The sequence below is a fragment of the Solanum verrucosum genome, unplaced genomic scaffold (genome assembly GCF_900185275.1).
Source record: "Solanum verrucosum unplaced genomic scaffold, falcon-dt-bn FXZP01000007.1, whole genome shotgun sequence".
Classification (NCBI taxonomy): Eukaryota; Viridiplantae; Streptophyta; class Magnoliopsida; order Solanales; family Solanaceae; genus Solanum; species Solanum verrucosum.
In genome coordinates this window covers 2,778,215-2,793,232 of record NW_026020177.1, presented here as the reverse complement: position 1 = coordinate 2,793,232, position 15,018 = coordinate 2,778,215, and the positions used below count along the sequence as shown (strand labels likewise).

The following is a 15,018-nucleotide window of genomic DNA, read 5'->3' as shown; positions in this document are numbered from 1 at the left end:
ACTCATTCAGGGCAATATTTTAATAGAAATTGTGTCCTCAAATGCTTATTTTATCTCGATATCTGATTAAAACCCTTAAGTTTTAGGTATTTGAAGTTTTAAGGAGAGCATGGACACTACGTCGCAAAAAGGAACGAAAAGGCTGAAAAGAATGAAGAAATGAAGGCCTGAGGATCACCGAGTCCACTTGGCGAGTCGCCGAAGGGTCTTACTTCGCCTTTTGTTCCAGTGTGCTGAGCCCTGAAGAAAAGGATCAAGTCAACGGAAAACGGGAGCAGTCGCCGCATCGCCAAGAAATTCCGTGAGCAGTACCATGCCACCCAATGACCCAGAGCATGACGATGTTGAAGGCTGGTACAAGATGGTGATGAACTACACCAGAGGGCGAATCGCCGAGTTGATCGGCGATTCTGACTAATGACGCCGAACGATCCGCTACAGCACAAATCTGTGATAACTATAAATACTAGTTAGAGTTTTAGTTTTAGTGTGGAACAATTGTTATAATTTTCTCTTAGAGTTGAACAATAGTGATAATTTTCAGAGAGAATAGTACTTTTTGAGGGATTTGAAGGCTTGAAGAAAAAGAGAAGCTCATTTAGGTATAAATTTCTATCTCTTGATGTGTGGCTAAAAAACCCAATTCTTGGGGTGTGATTTATTGAATATGGGTTAAGATAATTGTTGGGTATTGCTTGTTGATCGTCTAGTCGTAGTTTAAATGTGATTTCATTTAGTGGTTGTGGATGAATTTAATGAATTTGTAGTTGCAAATACAAGTTGATTTATGTGTTTTTGGCTTGCTCGAGAGAGAGGTCGTAAAACTAAAACCACTAAATTGATGGTCGGTGTGAGTGGGTCGACATGAGGTTCAGCTCGAGAGAGTGAACCCTAGTCCCATGTCCACACACTCAGCTCGAGAGAGTGAGTGGGTTAAGGCGTAGGCTAGTCTTCATGCGGCAAGTGGGTGTCCGAGAGGAACACATTTGAAACGGGGTAAGTTGCTCGAGAGAGAGCTTATCCCTCTTAAAGTCTAGCCTAGTCACAATTATTCTATGTATCTTCTATTGAAAGCATGTACCCAATAATCTAGATTAATTCGTATACCCATCACATCCCAAGGATCCCCTCTCATTATTTAGAAACCCTTGTTTATTTTGTTGTTTTTACTTACTAGTGACAAAACCCCCCATTGTTAATTGACACTCTTGTGTCCTCCCTCTTTAATTTACAATATTTTTACTCGTTAATGTCTTTAACTACGACTAGTTAGAACAAAATTTTATTTTTCTATAAATTCTCAAAACCACTTTCTTAGGACGATCCCAACCCTTGGTTGGGTTATTATACTATTGCACGATCGTAGACACTTGCATTGGAAGTTGTGTCCTCGATTACGCAAACATCAAGCACCGGCAATGAAAGTTATATTTGGATCTTCTTGGCCCTCATGGCCATCTCCTTCTCAATGATCATCCCGAGATTTAGTCTATCCCGTTCAATAATAGATCCCAACAAAGCTGTCTTCGAATGCCTGATGATAGATTCATTCTGTGATGGCATTAGTGTGCTGCTAATGAATCCGAACCAGTACCTTGCAGCTACATTCAGGTCCTTCTTCTCGATTTGGATCCCTGGCTCAATCCACAGTGGTGTAATGTCAGAAATCAAGTGAGCCAACCACCCCTTAAGGTCGTGGGGGTTTTCTTCTGAATCTTGTCCGCCAAGAAATGTATCACATTGACTGTGGACCCCAACACCTCATTGATATACAAACTACTACACTTTACCTTTTTACCTCACACCACCACATGATCAACAGGTGAAAATGAGTTGGCTTTCTTCTTGCCCTTTGGGACCAACCTCCCGTACTCTGCGTATATAAGAGCCTCGGGTCTGTGTAAACCTCTCGAATTTATGAAACCAAATGGTGTCCCACACAATTGTGTACCTGTCCACCACCCCATCAGTGGTGCCTGTATCGGGGGAACTTGCGGTGCCTGCTCAACTGCCTGCATTGGAGGTAGAGGAGGAGTTGAGAGTACTGGCAGTCTCGCTAGATCATGCAGCACCTTGGAGCGCAACTCAACCCGTCTTCTCTGAAGGATTTGATCATCCTCGAGTTCAGAGTCGAAGGGCGGTGATCTAGACCTCGAATTGTCCTCACGATCAGACTCAAAAGTGGTGAGGTGGGTGGAGTCTATACCCATGGTGTCGGAGTTGGAATCAATGGGACTCGGCTACGCAGGTCCCTTTCATTTATCTGTTCTTTTCCCCTGTCGGAGGAAGTTTGGGTCGCATTGATCGTGGAGGAGCAACCTCCTCAGAAATGACCACTCTTCGTGCTCTCTTTCTGGGTGATTGGTTTCTTCAAGGTACCTTAGGTCTAGCCATATCTGCAAGACAACACAAAACGAACGAATGCATATGAAATAGGTCAGTGAAACATCAAATTTGAAAGTTGTAGAAAAACTCACCGACTAGCTCGGCGAGATGCCGAACTCATTAGCTCGCCAAAATTTACAGACCGAAAATGCATAGAATTCAGAACAAGTGGGCGAGGTCCAGGGTCAATCGACGAATCGCCAAACTTAATCGGCGAGCCAAGGGTAGCTCACCGAATATCACAGAATGATTTTAAAAAATATGGGCTGAAAAATGCCAACCACAAGGGCATTCAACGAGCACATGCATATCGCCGAATGTTACAGAGGCTAAAAGCTAACTTTCAAGGTAAAATGGCGATGTGAGGGGTCAGTTGGCGAACTGCCGAGTCAGTCGGTGAGCTAGACTAAGCTCGCCGAGCAGCTTCTCGTGCCAGATTTCTACCCTGACCCCCTAATTTTCAATGCACAACCTACGGGAACCAAATTAAAGCCCTATTCTATGCAATTAGCACCTACCTCATATCATTACCAACCCCGGGGTACTCAGACTTCCCCCATTTTATCTAAAATCGACCAATCAATGTCTTTTGCCCTTAAGAATGACGTCACCCGATCTATCATTGGACAAATTCAATTGATCAATACGATTCGGGTTACTTAGACTTCACCCACACTAGACCCAACATGCTATAACCACACACCCGCAATTTTATGCAATTTAAACATGAAATTTAAACTATAGGAGGCTAAACATGAAATCTAACGAATTCGATCAACAACCCACAGTTCAAAATCAACCAAGTACACAATATTGTACAATAGATCTAACAATTATACGAACATGCTTAGGATATGGCAAAAATATAAAGAAAATATAGGACACGAACCTCAGAAACAGATAACTGAACGATATGGGCAAACTGGGAAAAGCAAGCAAAGCGACAATATTCAACTATGCGACGATACCCACACACAAATTTGACAAGAAATATAATCTAATATTAGGGTGAAAGAGTGCAAGATTTAAAAAATTCAAAATAAAAAAGAGTTTTGAATTTTAAACGATTGGAATCCCTTTTGATCCTTTAGTTCGTGCCTTGATCGGTGATATCCACTTATGTCGCTGACCCATTCAGCGATGCGCCAAATGACACTTTTTCCTGCCAAATTTACCAGAACTCCAACCCTTTGGTTGGTCAAAAAATTTATCCACATCGGGCTCACCGACCCACTCGGTGGATCATCAAATGGGTTTTGAGTTCGTCCAATTGCCTATTTCTTCCAAACTTTGAATTTTCACCCTGCACATCTAACAACTGTTATTCAAATAACAAAAACAAACTAAGCCTTGGGTTGCCTCCCAAGAAGCGCCTTATTTAACATCATGACACGACGAAGAAATGCTTTCAAGCTTCATTCTTTGGGTTAACCATGGTATCACTCGGTAAGCCTCTTTTAAGTCTTGGATTCAAATGAGTCGAGATCTGACCCATATGTAAATAGCTGCTTAATAGATATCGAATGTGAAGTAACTATTTGGTTCAGATAAGAGACGTCATATTTCATTTCCTTTAGCACATTGTCTGATCCTTCCACTTTGTTGAGAATGCGAGCAAACATATCTTCGGTGCATAAATTTTCAGGATCAACCCTTGTCTCTTTTGGCTTTTGATGCTCATAGGGAGGCACATATCGTTCTTTGTCACCATCCCGCTCCCTACAATTCGTACCATGATCACGCCATTCCCTATCTCGGTCTCTCCAACCGTCATCACGATCCTTGTTCCAACCTTGATTTCTGCCTAGCCTTGGATAGTTCAGACGGGAACCACCTGTCTGATTTGCCAAGAAATGTACTTCTTCATTGTACATGGCCTCAAAGTGTGCTTCATCGGGATTCACTCCACTAACTCCAACCACATTCACAGCCTTGGAACATGTTTCATCAATAGGTCCATTTGGTTCATCATCTTAGCTATGTTTTCTTCTCGCTCTTAGTTCTTTTCCAATTGTTCCTTTGTCATCCCAAAGTTCAAAGGAGACACCTGATCTTCTCTAGTGTACCAAGCTCGATTGATTTTTGTCATCTCATCAAGAAAGATAAATTCTATATCAAACGATTGCTTCATGATTCCTCCTCGAATGAGCTGGTCTGCCACACTTTTGTTGACTTAGTCGAGGCTTCGGTAAAAATATTGCAATAACACATCTTTCGATAGTCCGTGAGTTGGAAATTAGAGCACCAACTTCTAGAACCTCAACCATGTCTCGTGACTGGGTTCATCATCCACTCACTTAAAGTTCTGAATCTCTACTTCACCATCTTTAAGGGAGGGAAAAACCTTGCATAAAACGCATCAGTGAGCTCCTTTCAAGAAGTGATTGATTCCTTTGGTAAATCGGCCAACTACTTTGTTGCCTCCCTCATTAGAGAAAAGGGAAACAATTGAAGTCGGACCGACTCCTGAGTTATGGTCTTGAAAGAAAATGGCCCACACCCATCCACAAAGTTTCGGATGTGGTCATGAGGGTCCTCATGAGCAAGTTCTCCAAAGAGACCTTTCATTTGCAATAGCTGCAACATAGTGCTGGTCACAAGGAACACCGCATTGCCCACAATTAGAGGCAATCAAATAGCACCCGCACTTCCCAACTGATCTTCATTGACATCGTGCAAATTACCGATGTCATCGTTGTTCCCAAGTTGGCTGGCATTGCTCCCATTGACACTCATCTCTTCACCTGTTTAAGAGCAGCCAACAATAAACACAAATAAGTTGATTCAACTACAACAAAATCAGTTCACGACTAAATTTTAATAAATGAATTCTAAACACCACTCCCTAGCAGTGACACCATTGTTGATAAAGCTCAACTACACTTCATCTGATTCTAAGTGTAGGTGGTCGCTAACAAGTATAAACCCAACTAAGAGTTGGGGTTGATCCCACAGGGAGTGATACGTTCAAGAATTCTATTATGAAGTAAAATCGTGTTCTAATCATTTTTATATGTAGACATTTTCGCAACAATAAAATAAATGACAAGGTTTTGTCAATTAGGGGTCGTTTGGTAGAGTGTATTAGAAAATATAATGCATGTATTAGGTGTGTGTATTAGTAGTACCTTGTTTGATATGCTTTTTCATGCCATGTATAACTAATGCAAGCATTAATTATACACTCTACTGTGTATAAGTTGTGTATTACTAATACCAAAGAATTCCAGGTATTAGTAATACATAGCATTTAACACTTGCATTAGATTAAATAATTACAAAACTACCCTTAAAGCCTTTTCATTTTCTTTGTTGTCATAAGTTTTTGTTTTTATTTTGATTTGCTTTTCAGTGTCTTTTCATTTTTTGGTGTCTTAATAGGCTTTATGGCCTCTTAAGTATCTTTTTTTTAAAAAAATAATCTAATTTCAACATAATTTAATCAAATTTTTTACTATTATGACGATAAATTTGATAAAAAAAATTCTTTGCCAACTTTTCACAAAAATATTTTGATGCAATAGTACAACTATTTAATATTATTTTTGAAAAAAGAAAAAGAAGAAGAAGAAGAGTTAATGATGTTTTAGCAAAGAAATCATTTTTAATGTTTTAGCAAAGAACTTTGTTGCAAAGGAAGTGTACAAATAAATAAAGTGTGAAGGATATTTTTGTAAACATATATTTTTAAATAGAAATTATTCAAGATGTGTTATTTCTAATACATCAAACCAAACAATGTATAAGAAATAATGCTTTCACAACTAATGCACACATTACTAATGCAAGCACTACTAATGCAAGCATTACTAAAGCATTACTAATGCACCCTATTTTGCATTGTTCGTATACACTCTACCAAACCACCCCTTAATGTCAAATGGGGGGATTTGGGTAACCGAATTACGACTATTGTTAACAGGGGTAAACAAATAGAGAGTGTTTCTTGGGAGTGTGGCAAATTGAATGTCAATTTTGTAAAATGGGTGATTATTATTTACTAAATTTCATTGAATCTTTGTGGGTAGGCTATTTGGGTGCAATAGTCATTTCTCCATCAACTATTACGAATCAAGCGAGTTCTTTCGAACCTCGACAAGCACAACATAAATTAACAACCAATTACCTTAATCAATCTACTTTTTCAAGCTAGATTTGTAAGATTGCATTCAGACCCACTTTCTCAAGCTAAATCCGTAACAACACAATCACTACAATCATCAACTAATAATTTAACTCCAACACTTCTTTCTCAAGCAAGCTTAGAGTACTAAACTAGAATTGCATTTGCAACTACAATTCCTCAATTAAAACAAAAACTATTAATTGAACCCACTTTAAATCAACAATAAAATCAGTAAATATCAACACACATAAGCTAATTGAAGTATTCAACTACATAATCACACCCCGAAGAATGAGGGTTTAAGCCTAACATAATAAAGAACAAGAAATCGTTACCAACAAAGTTTTCCATCAAGTTGGGAACAATCCACAAGTCTCCAAATGCTCAAATTGAAGCTAAAAATAAAACAAACCCTAAATCTCTACTCAAAAGTGTAAAACAATGCTTTAGAATGTTCAAGATCAAAAACCCAGAACTGGACAATGTGGGAACTCCCTTTCTTGTTTTGAAAATTGCATTTATATGTTCCCAAAATTTCAGCATTGGAGTCACTCGTCGAAGTAAGTCGGGCTCGCCGAAACGATCGGCGATGCACCGAGTGCTCTCTTTCTCACCCTTTTTAGCTTGTCTTTTCACCAATTGCTCTTTAACCTTTGATGAAGTAGGTCGGGCTCGCGGACCTAGCAGACAATGCGCTGAGTGCTCCTCTTCTCACCTTCTTGACATGGCTTTACACCACCTCTGTCTGTAATATTTGGCGAGCTAAATTGGCATCACAGAACACTTTGGTGAATCCCGAAATACTTATCTGATCACCAAATTGGTTTTTGAAAAATTTCTTTCTACCATTTGTTGAAACTTGAGAAAGATTTTAAAGAATTCAGATTTCTTCTTCAAAGGATAAAGCCAAGTATATCTAGTATTATCATCCACAAATATCACATAGTATTTCATATGTTGGGAAGACTCAACAAGTGCTGGTCCCCAAAGATCACAATGCATTTTGTATAAAGGAATCTGTTCAATTTTATTTCTTAACTCAAAAGAAAGTTTACAACTTTTCCCTATATGAAAACTAGTACAGATACAAGACACCTTGTTCCAACTCCTAACATCAATGCATTTATTGCTACTCAAAAAATTTAAAGGCTTCAAACTAAGATGTCCTAATCTAGAGCACCAAATACTCTCTGACTTCTTCCAATCTTGTGTTGTTGTTAAGGCAAATAGATATTTGTCTTCCAGTTGGTAGGGTCCTCCTGCATTAGAGCCCTTGGCCAGTGGTGTTCCTAACTTCTTATCCTTAATAAGAAAACCAAATTCATCAAACTCAAGAGTTGCAAAATTGTATTTTCCAAGTTTACTAACTGAGAGAAAATCTTTGTGATTTTAGGAATTACCAGTATATCTTTAACTTTCAAACCTGACTTGTTGAGATTTCCAACATGTGTAATTGCTAATTGAGAACTATTCCCTACAATTATGTTTTCTGTCCCATTATAGATTTGAAGATCAAATAAATTAGCTGATGTGTTTGTCATGTGAGTTGTTTCACCAAAACCCACATACATTGCAACATCTTCACATGTGGTTTTTGCATGTTCATAGCAGATAGGGCCCGCGGAAGATCATCTTTAGCTTGATAAGAGTAATCCCACTTGTAGAAGCACTTCAGTGTGACTGTTTTACCACACATTTGACATAAATAAGGCATGGGTTTTCCTTTCTCAGTGTTTGTAGTCTGCATATTCTGACTGTTTTGATTACTATTTGACTGTCCAGCAGCCCTGAACCCTTTTCCTCTTGAGTTAAAACTAGAGTTACCTCTCATGTGATTGTAACTCCCTCAACCCCTACCTCTCTGTGAAGTAAATGTCATATTATAGTCTTGTTGGGGCCCCTCTTCCTTTTCTTCTCTCATGTTAAAACCTCTACGAGCATTGACAAATTAATTAAAGGTAGGATATGGAGGCTTTCCCAACATAATAGTCTTAAATGTCCTGTACTTTGGATCTAGTCCTCGGGCAAAGTTAATGACTTTGTTGTCTTCATCAACTGACTTGTGTATGGAAGCAAGTCCATCACATATGCCTTTGAATTCTTTCAAGTACTCATCAAGTTTCTGGTTTCTTAACTTAATATTCTGCATTTGTAGCTTAAGTTGGAACTCTTTATCCTTAGTTGCTTGAAGGTAAGCTTCCTCTAAGCACTCCCACATCTCTTTGGTTTTTGAGTAGCCATTAATGAGATACATGCTCTCTTCAGTCATTGTTCCTGAGATCCAGGTTCTTAGCTGAACATCTTGCTCATCCCAATTAGTGTCGAAAGCTTTCTATTATCCATTAACTACCTTTCCATTGTTGTCTTTGGCTGGATTTTCAACTTCATCAAGTTTCTTTTCTTGGACCAACTTAGTGATCTTCATTACTTGCATCAGTTTTAGAATATGTGCTCTCCATATAGGGTAATTGGTAGGTCTAAGTTTGATAGGACACACAACCATAAGATGGTGCAATGAAGAAGTTGAGACGGATAAAGAGGCTTACAGTGAAGAGGAAGTCATTGGTTCTTGAACAAGTTTGATGCAACGTAGGTTTGTGTGTGTTAATGCTTTGATACCATGTAGAAAACACATAACCAGAGAGAAGGGAGGATATTATTTCTTGATAATAATTGCGTACAATATGTATGCTACTTATACAATTACATACAACTACAAGTAGAGTCCTAGTACAACTACAAATCTAAGGAGACACATTTGAGTTAGAATAGGATTAGGGTTAGGATACAAGGTATACTGCTCCTATTCTAACTCTATTTCGCAACAATAATTGAAACCATTAATTCAAGAGTGTGTCTGATTAAGGGATAAAACTGAAAGTTATTAATTAAGGAGAAAATTATGGTTGTAACAACTTTAGAGGATATGTCATATCACAACTCCTAAAAAAAATTAAACAATCAAAATTCTTCTCTTTTTTTGGCGATTTAGCAAGTTTAGACTTCTTGACTCATAAACACGTACGCTTTATCAAATTCATGAAGTCTTATTCAAATACATGCGTATATTTTGTCAGATATATGTATACATAATCAAATACATTGATAAAAACTAAATAATGTGTAGATACATGTTAGTTGCATGTATTGACATATACAAGTCACCCCCAGCCCCCCCCCCCCACATTCCGCCAATACGTCAAATTCTTTTTTTAAAAAGAAAATTATTTTTGAAAAATACTTCAGGGTCGGAAGTCTGAGTTAGGTGCTGCGTAAGATTTTAAAATGATTGTCGGGGTTGTGTCCTAGTTCAGGTGTTAGGGTCAGGTCCTAGATCAATTATCAGAGTTGATTTTCAGGTTGAAAATTATTTTTCTAAAGAGTATTTTCTAGTCTCAAGCCAAAAATAAAAGATATTTTCTGGAAAATGTTTTTTATTCACCAACCAAACATTAAAAATATTTTTTACTCATCAACCAAATATGAAAAAATAAGTTAGAAATCCACTTGTTTTCCAACAAAGTATTTTCTAGGAAAAAGAAATCATACCAAACACACCCTTAATCACATACACTAATAAAAAATTAGATACATATGATCTTAACCCAATAATGTATAAGATACATCAATATTGTGTCAGATATTTATGATGAAAAATATATACAATTTGTTACCTTTCTGCTAACTTTAGAATATCCGCTGCCTTGTTGTTAGTGACATAAAAAATTGCAACCAGTCCATTATAGAAAATAGTCAGTGCTCCAATTTTCATGCCATTTTTTAAGTAACCATAAGCCTCGAAGTAGAACTAAAACGATCAACAAAGGGTTATCCTCACAATGCGTTGAAGGATCTAAAAGGCTTGTGACTTTTGTTGCTGCTACAACATTCGTCGATCCGATAGGATCGTTGGATTTTGACCTTAAATTTTGAAAATTACAAGACAAAATAAATTGAAATATGTCACATGTATGACTTTGAATAATGGTTAAATAGATACACACCTTAACTTGTAATGTAGTTGTTCGAGATTTAGTTTTTAGAGGTTTAATGGTAAAATCATGGCAGATAGAACAAAGGAAGAAAGAGATTGGTGGTGGAGGATGTGGGCTAAGAGGTTGATGAGAGAGAGGGAGAGTTGGTTGACACGGGAGCATAAATTGGAGATGGTTTAATTGTGCAAATAACTAATTTAGACTATTGTTTAGGGATATGTGTATTTGAGTGTATCTTTCTCAAACACGGTATAAAATTCTTAATTAGTGGTAATATATGTATTTTTTTAATTATAGGTAGGATTTGTATATATGATAGTGGAGTACGTCTAATAAGGTAATTTTTCCTTTAAGTGCTGTAACGACACCTTCCAGTCGTTATGGATAGATAAATGGTGAAATAATTAGGTAAGAAAACTTTTTGAGTCGTGACTTGAAAGTTTTAAACTAGTCCAGTCACAGGCGAAATCTGAGCGAGGTGTAGTTCAGGGAAATCTGGGAATGAAATAGGAAGAATGTCCAAGCTTGACTTGGTTTTTCTAATAGCTAAGACATTGAGGAATCTATAACATTTTCATAATCAAATTTGGTAAGTAGAACTTCTAATGTCGAACTTGGTGTGGAAGAGTTAGTTTAGAACATCAAGGTTCGAAGGTGTGTTGTGAAAGGGGAGCTTTTGGGGAGAATGTCGAGTTTTTGTCCCGTGCAATCCGCTATAGTGGGTGCATGTCACGCCGCTCTAGCAAGGGAATTAATTTCCGTTATAGCGGGTGGTCCCCTTATGGCGGAGCCGCTATAGCAAGTTGGTGGCCGCTATAGTGGGTCAGTTAAGAATTAATGGAGAAAACATGTCAAAACCTCTCATTATTCTGCAACTTCATTCTTGGGAAAAGAAAAGGCGACTTAGGACAATTGTCTTCAATTTTTTCACCAATTTCTTCAGTAAAGGTAACTTAACTACTCCCTTAACTTGTATTTTGATTCTTAAGCCTTAGAATCTAGGGTGATACACTTAAGGGAGGGTTTTGACTCAAACTAATGGTGGAAAAATCCCCTGTTTTTGGTAGAATGATCATGACATTGGTCTAGGGTTAGTATTAAGTAATAATCCAAGTTTAATGAGGTCATTATTCATTGATTATGTTATTTTGTTATTGTCTTAGACCAAGAACAATCCAGAATTTGTAACAAGGGGAAAGCACAAGTTCTTAAGAGTTTTCAAGGCTTGATTTGAGGTAGGTGATGGTTGTTTGTGTACCGTTTATGTTATATGTTCTTGTCAACTTCTTTGTTATTATTGCAGGCTATATATATAATTAGGCAAATAGGAAAATCCATGATTTGACATGTCGAATGTTTTTCATCGCATGTAATGAGTGTGTTTGCTTGGCGTACAAGTATGATTGTTATTCATCGTGATTGTGGTATGTGTTTGATGAGTGGGTCAGATATCACGCCGATAGATATTTCTGAATGGATAGGATACCACAATAGTACATGCTAATTAATGGATCGAATACCACACTGGTACACTAATAGTTTGCATATGGGTTCCATAATATAACCAAAATGGCTTATTGTGCTGTGATTGTCTATGTTTATTGTGCATAGAGACTCAGCGTAAAGACGAAGAGTTTGGACTATATTGTACTTGTGCTGGAATTGTATGTTATCTATTCTACTAAGTTGTGGTCGCATGTTCATATATCATATATTCTACGAGTGTACCTTCTGGGCTTATGGGGTCAAGCAAGGTTATAGTTAGTTGTTCGCTAATATTCGTCCTTTTCTATACTCCTGTGCTTTCTAGTTAGGCTTTCCATTATCATATCCTTGTTATGACCTCTAGTTGCTTTACTTTCTTGCTTTTCATTATTGTTTTTACTTTCCTAGCTCAGTCGGCCTATGATGCGTACTAGACACATGTTGCCTTGATACTCATACTACACTTTTTATCTATTTTTTATACAGTTCCGAGTGCCAGCCGTAAGCGTTGATTTGGGCTAGCTGCGGGGATCTTCGGAGACTGAGGTTGAGTTGATGGCGTCCTATTTTAGCCTATATCCTTCTGTATATAGGTTGTGGCTAATCTTTTATTTTTGAGATAAGTCTGTACTTTTGGTCCACTTTTGGGACTTGTACTCGTATAGTAGCTTTGTACTGATGTCCACCAGGTCGTGGGTTTGGATCTTGTACTTTTGCTTCTTTTGTATATATTATTGTTCTCTGTTTTTCGCTGTGTATCTTGGAACTACTTTAAATTCCCCTTTGGTCGTTATTTCTACCCAATATATCTGTGACTTGTCGTTTTGAGATATGGGTCGGCTTACCTACTGGTGGGTTATGGTAGGTGTCATCATGATTCGAGTTTTTGAGTCGTGACACATGACCAAATCTTTCTTCACTTTCTTCAGCTTGTAATGAAAAAAGAGATGGATTTCCCACAAACTCAGCTACCAGTTCTCCTCAAGCAGTGGTAAGACAGTCACATGTTTGGTCCAAAATTTCAATATCATGAAAGTTTTTTTCTATAATCTCTGTTGATTGTGAATATTGTATTACTAGAGGTGAGTGATCTGAGCCTTCTCTTTTCTTTTATCAAATGTTTGACAATGATTTTGTGCCATTACCTAAGAACTCCTAGTTACTCACTACTCCATCCAAAATCTCTGGAATATGAAATTTACAAACTTACAAAATTGCTGTAAGATGATCAACATCAGGAAGAAATAAAGGAAGTTATAACACGACTCGGAGATTGCATTGCCTCTGGTTAACAATCCATGTGAACTTACACAAACCGCACAATGTAATTTAATATCTAATTTCAAAAAGAAAAATTTCTCTTGTTGGTACTAAGTTTTCCATCCAAGCAATACTTACGTAAAGAGATTTCAAATGTCTCTTCTTACATCTCACTTATGAGGGAAGAAGTAGTGACATTAGTTTCAGCAGAAATGTCAGAAGTTCCAAAGTTTAGTTGATATTTGGGCTGCTTGTTGGGGGAAAACAATCCAAAATGTTTCTCAAGCTCTGGATTTTTGTTATTCTCATCAAACATTGCGAATAAATATGTCTCAATAGGCAGAGGCTTTCTTGGAGTACCCGTTTTAGCATGTTGAATTAAGTTCCTCAAGTATGTTGCTGCATTATCTGTTGTGGCTCCAAATCCACCAGCAGATGGCCAACCGGTCTCAGACACAACAATCCTTATAGAGCTCTGATCTGGCCGTCCTGGTATTTGATCGAGGGCTGCATAAACAGAATCCACCATTGCATCAAATAAGTTCCTATATTGATATGAACCGTCTTGTACCACCACATTAGGTGCAGCAAACATAGCATAGGGGAGAGAAATCTGCCCTGGATTACTCGAGTAGCTAAAATAAGGATAAACATTAAGAAGCAAAGGTGCATTTGCATTTCTTAAAAACTCAACAACAGGATCAACAAACTTCCTAGCATCGTCCCTAAACGAACCCTGAGATGGTGGATAAGATTTTCCCATCAATGTCATGTCTATAGACGTTGTGACATTGACGTTGTATCCCAAACCAGTGAAATAAACTGAATTATAAATTCTACTCATGGCAGTTTCAAGATGTGAGGTAAGATGAGATGTGTCTGTGAAAGGGCTTATTCCATTTCCAACAACAATGTACTTAATATTAACATCTGGATAAAAAGCTCGAACGTTTTTCTCTACCCACCATCTTGCATGTTCCCACTGGAAGCAATATGCTTGACATCTGAATTGGGAATTCCTAGCATAACTTCAATGTTGGATCCTCTTAAGGCATGTAAAACTTCATGATATGGTTCATAAAGCCTCAATCTTTTTATGTTTCTTGACTTGTAGAGCTGTATAACGTCGTTATGTGAAGGCAAATTGTTGCCTAGCATTCCATAGCAAACACCTACTGATTCAGCCCCTGTTCCATAAGAACTGCAAAATGGTGTTATAAACTTAATCAATCTATGGATTTCTTCCAAAGATGAAAAAATATGAAAAGCCGGTGAGTTTTACCCCAAAACTAGAAAATAACTATTACTCCCCCTATTTAAAAAAAGGAAAGAGGATTCTTTATTAAACAGAATAAAAGAAAAGTAGGTCATTCTTTTTTAAACGAAAGGACTACTAAATGAAGGTTGTGCAATTTAATTTGGGAAAAGTAGACAAGTTTGATATGAAAAATAACTTTCAAGTAAATACCTGTTGTGTCAATGCTGGTGTAGTAATCCAAGAAGCAAAATAGCAGCCATTAGTACTTAGTAGTGTATGTTTATGTGATGAGAACAAGGTTTGTTGATAGAAACTAAGATGAACTTCAAACTATTTATATTTAGATTATAATAAAGTATATTAGATATATATATAAATATATAGTAGCCTTGAATATAAAATTCGACTGATAATATTATTAATTATTTGTTATCTTTAGGCTAACGAACTTAAGAGCCGCCAGGGGGGCCCGTTTAATCACATGTCCATACAACAACTTGATCATTTTG

At 37.4% G+C, this 15,018-nt stretch overlaps 1 pseudogene; it reads right to left on the bottom strand.

The window, feature by feature from the left end:
• Positions 1-13,353: 13,353 nt before the first annotated feature.
• On the bottom strand, positions 13,354-14,769 carry LOC125829018 (glucan endo-1,3-beta-glucosidase, basic-like; annotated as a pseudogene).
• Between the last annotated feature and the right edge of the window lie 249 nt (positions 14,770-15,018).